This window comes from Rutidosis leptorrhynchoides, chromosome 9 (genome assembly GCF_046630445.1).
Source record: "Rutidosis leptorrhynchoides isolate AG116_Rl617_1_P2 chromosome 9, CSIRO_AGI_Rlap_v1, whole genome shotgun sequence".
Classification (NCBI taxonomy): Eukaryota; Viridiplantae; Streptophyta; class Magnoliopsida; order Asterales; family Asteraceae; genus Rutidosis; species Rutidosis leptorrhynchoides.
In genome coordinates, this window is record NC_092341.1 from 278280614 (window position 1) to 278286061 (window position 5448).

Consider the following 5448-nt stretch of genomic DNA (forward strand, 5'->3'; position numbering starts at 1 on the left):
CTTTTGAAAGACTTCAATACACTTATCAAAATACTTCTACTTAACAAAAATGCTTACAATTACATCCTCGTTCAGTTTCATCAACAATTCTACTCGTATGCACCCGTATTCGTACTCGTACAATACACAGCTTTTAGATGTATGTACTATTGTTATATACACTCCAATGATCAGCTCTTAGCAGCCCATGTGAGTCACCTAACACATGTGGGAACCATCATTTGGCAACTAGCATGAAATATCTCATAAAATTACAAAATATGAGTAATCATTCATGACTTATTTACATGAAAACAAAATTACATATCCTTTATATCTAATCCATACACCAACGACCAAAAACACCTACAAACACTTTCATTCTTCAATTTTCTTCATCTAATTTGTAGCGACCCCGACAAATCGTCAAGTGACGGCGTCGGCTACGTGGGTCCCATTACCTGATTATAAGTCTTTAAGATAACGTTTGACCAAAATATGTCGCCTTCATTTCAAAATAAAGATTGTTTCAAAGTTTACAAGAATTGTTCAACCAAAAGTTAAGTTACAACGTTATAGATACGATTGAAATCTAGGCGACACGGTTTAAAGTAAAGTCAAAAGACGCTCCATGAAATGCATGTATACTCGACATCGGATGCAAGTATCAAATAGTAAGCGGAAGCATGTTTCACATATCGTGCAAGACCTGAGAAAAACATAGAAATCTGTCAACGAAAACGTTGGTGAAATCATAGGTTTAAGTAAGTAAGTACAAGTGAACCACAAGATTTGCATCAATGAAATAATAGTAATACATTCCAAAAGTTTGTTTCACGAGCACCCAATTATCAAAGCTTAACATTCCTTCCATTGTATACCCCATCACTTAGTGCTAGAACAAACACTGATTCTCGAAAATATATTTCATCCGTAGACGGTAGCGAACCGTCAAAGATGAGGGTTGTCAACCCATATGGCCATATAACATAAGTTCTCGCTTACACCCGGCAAGTGTAACTAATGATAATCGAATTGAGGATTTTTGTTCTAAACTCGTATGTAGAATGTTTGTTTTCCCGTTCTTGTGTTCACTTAGTTCAAAAGAATCGTTTATGTTTTCTCATCCCAAATATAAGTTCAAAAAGAGTAAAAGTGGGACTATGATCTCACCTTTGATTGCAAGAGTAAATAAGTACTTCAACAAGTAACGTGCGTAAAGAACAACGCTAGTCTCGACCTAAACAAATAGGTTGTATCAATAACGGTAGTCACGAAGGGTCAAAGTTGTTCAATTAGTCCTATGGCTCGACACGACTCGATTATGTAGCATGTGAAGCAAATTGTCAAGTTTCATGCAAGATACAAGTATAAAAGCATGTTAGGAAGATTGCATAATTAATTGATTAAGTTTGACAAAAAGTCAAACTTGGTCGGGTCAAAGTCAACGAAAAAGTCAACATGTTCGGGTCGGGTCTCGGACAAATTTTCTATGCTAGTTATTCATATATAAGCATGTTAGAACAAGTTGCATGCGAATTGGAAGTCTAAAACATGGCAAACATTTCACGTGAAACGGACATTGGAGACAGAAGCTGGGCACGGCTTATGCCGCGCCGCGGCCAGGCCTGTCGCGCCGCGACAATGGCCGTGGCCTGGTCCCAGGCCTGTTTCACTTGTTCAAGACTTGGTCAATTTTCAAACAAACGCAAAACTCAAACCGTAAACAACTAGAAGACGTATCTTATACCGTTGGAAAGCTCTTTTGACAAGGAACACAACTAAACATGTTTCACCAAACAAAAACATCATTTATAATAGCCGAAAACTCATCAAGTGATCATTAAAAGTCCATTTTCAAAGTTTCAAGTTCGTAAAACGTATTTTATGATTCGGGAATCCAATTTACACATACGATATGCCGTTTCGAAGGTAATTAAGCATACATTGCATCTAAACACTTACTAACAACATTAACAAGTATTCAACGCATCAAAAGTTCGTTTCAAAGTCTATCAAACCCTAGTCAAACATCACAAAATCCTTAATCGGGTTTTTGAAGTTTTCTTAATCAACCTACACATCAAATTGAAGCTAATGATGCTAGTAACACATTTAATACATGAACTTTAACAATTAAACAACATTTACTCATCCAAAATCAAAGATTAAGCACACCCATTTCAAAGTTCATACTAGTTACTCCCAATTAACAAATCGAGCAAACAAAACATATATTAATGCTAGACACGAGCCATAGACACTAACTAACACAATTTCAAGTCAAAAACACGAATTTATAGAAATCTAGAGTTTTTAGAAAGTTACCCAAACTCGATGAAATTGGTACCAAGATGTAGAGGATGAAGAGAGGATCACGAAAATGTAATTTGTTTTGAAGTTTGCTTCCAATCCCGAATTTAGATGATGATTTTATGAAGTTGGGGTTTGTGTGTGTGTTCTTGCTAGAGAGAAAGAGAGAGAGAGGGAGGTGGTTGAATGGTGGTGATTGGGGTGGACTAGTTGACCTAGTCAACTAGTTTGCCCCGTGTCAATTTTAGTCCCTCGAGTTTAGAAGCGGGTGCGGAATTTAACCGATCGAATATTTTAAATTACACGAGAGTACGGGAGACGTTATCTTCCAACAACGAGAATATTTAAAATGTTACATAACAAAGGATACGAATCTAGATACTAAGGGTATTATTTAAAAAGAAAAAGACGGGCGTTAAAATAATTTAACGGAAAAATGCGGGATGTTACATTATCCACACCTCAAAAGAAATTTCGTCCCGAAATTTAGTTGGAAGTAGTAGTCGATATCTCTTACTCGAGACTTTACGTTGTCAATGCTATGAATAAGTGAAAGTACGTTCTTGAGGGTTCTCATGAATTTGGATAGTCAGGGTTTTACGTTGCATTAAGGTTCGGTTTTTACGATCCCCGGTTTCAACTGGTTTTCCTATGAAGAGAAGTTTGTCATCGATAGTTGATGTATCCAGCAGGATTGCACGTTCCTGTTCCGCAGGACACGTTTCTAAGTTTGTTACACGAAATGTAGGGTAACGGAAACTTAATTGAGTCGGAAGTTCTAAACGGTAGGGAGCGGTTCCAATACGCCCCAAGGTTTCAAAAGGGTTAACATGTCGCGGGTTTAACTTTCCCTGATTCCCGAAACGGATTACACCCTTCCAAGGTGCGGGTTCTCAATATCACGCGGTTACACACTGGGATTTGTGAGGTTCTCCTCTAAGTTTGGTATAACTCTTCTGGCGACAATGGGTTGTCTCGAGCCCTTCTCGGACTTGAACGATCTCAATTGTTGTTTCTTGATGGAGTTCAGATTTCGGTGGTTGATACTTTGGTTAAATGAACAGGGGTATGACATTAGCGGTCATATAAGGTTTCGAAAAGTGCGCGTGAACACACGAGTGGTAACTACTGTTGTAAGAGTGATCTACTAAAGGTAACAATACGAGTTTGTGACATGTCTTTCCAAGACATAAATCGTTCGTTTTCTCGGTTCGTCGGTTTGTGGGTGGTACGCGGTACTCATGTCTAAGCGGGTCTCCAAGATTTCTAGAAGTGAAGCGAGTATTTCGATACGGGATAATTGACAAAGATACACCGTGTTGGAATAGAATCTCTTTAAGATGTGCTTGAACAAGATAGTTAGGGTTCGTAAGTGTTCGTTAGGGCTATCCACCCTCGTGGCGAATACTAATGTAATATGAAGAGTTTCTCTATCCATTGGGAAATGTTACAAGAAGTTTTCTTATACGGAAGTGCGAGCGATAAAGATAGGAGTGAAATGAGAACTTAGAGTAGAGTGAGTTTACACATCGAGGTTGCCATATCGTGCCTCTAGTTGTCAAAAGTTGAGGTTTGAAAGAGAAACGAGGTAGTACACGTAGTTGTATAGTTCGGGGTTGAATAATAGTTGACCGATTATCAGAAACACAAGGGCGTTAAGTCAAAGAAGAGTGAAGTATCGTTGGATTGTGTGTTATCTTAATTTCCAGTAATATCAGACGGTAACGGTGAAATAACAGAGGTATGTAGTGTGGTACGTGATGACAAGAATATTGATCGGATCCACAATTTAGTATTCGAATTCTTCGTGCAAAATAACGAATTTCCGTCCCGTTGATTTCGAGTCGAGGGAGTATGCCTTTCGGCGTCCAAGTAGAAATATTTCCATATTTGAGTCCCATCTGGTGTTGTACGAATTTAGCTAGAAATGTTGGTGTGAAGAATCACGCTCAAGGTTCGATCGCGGAGAGATTAAAGTCGTGTAATACGAGAAAAGTCAGAAATGAATCTTCGGTAACAACCGGTGAGATCTAAGATTTTTACGAATACAAGTCTGAGTTGGGAGAGTTTCCTGATTACATGTGGCTTGATTTCGAGATTGATTGTAATGCCTTGACCATTAACTTCATGGTCTAGAAAATTGGACTTCGTTCAACAGAAATTCTCACTCGGAGAATTTGGTATAAAGTTGCTCTTTTCTCAAAAGTTCGAGCGTAAGATGGTGATGTTGTTCGTTTTCCTTTTTTTTTTTTACTTAAATAAGTTAAGATGTCATCTATAAATACGATAACAGATTAGTCTATATGAATTTGCATACGCGGTTCAAGAGGTTTATGGATACGGGCGAGCCCTAAATAAATCAAGCGGTACTAAGAGAGATTTACAACTAACGTTGCGAGTTCGGAAAGTGGCTTAGGAGACATCGTCTCACTTAACCCCCAATTGATGATAACCGGAACGGAGGTCGATTTGGAACATACGGGATTCGTGCAAATAATCATGAGGTCATGGATGCGAGGGAGAGGGTATCGGTTTCCAACCGAAAATTACTCAGTTCACAATAATCTATACAAGATGATGGGGAAACATTTTTTTTTTTTTTTTTTTTTTTTTTTTTTTTTTTTTTTTTAACGAATAGGTTCCGAGCTCCCTAGTTCTATATGTGTCAAGTCAAAAGTCTTAACGTATTTCCTCCAATAAAATTTATAGGCACACAATATTTTTCCGTCGGTCACTTAAATCGTCTAAGTAGTATCTGGGGGAAAGAGGTGGAATATAAAGAGCATGAGTCAAATCCTTGGTTATAAAATGTCTAGCGGTAATCGAATCGAACAAGTATGAAATATACGGTTTGTTGTGAAGAAACGTACCCGTTACTAGTCCATCGTCGTTCCGGGCATCCTTGGTGTCGATGTCGAAGGTTCAACGGCGTGCGTTGGGGTTGATTTTCTTATTTGGGCACACATTCCTAAAATGACCCAGTTGGCCACATTCGAAGCAAGCACCCGTTCTGTGTGCGTTGGGCATCTTTCGAGCGACGGGTCCTTGGCGCCGGTGGCGAAACCTGCCACATCCTTCAAAGTGATGCTTGTGGCATTCGTCACAAAAAGGCAGTTTTCCGGCATAGCCTTTCTTGTCGTTGGAGGTAAAAGGCTT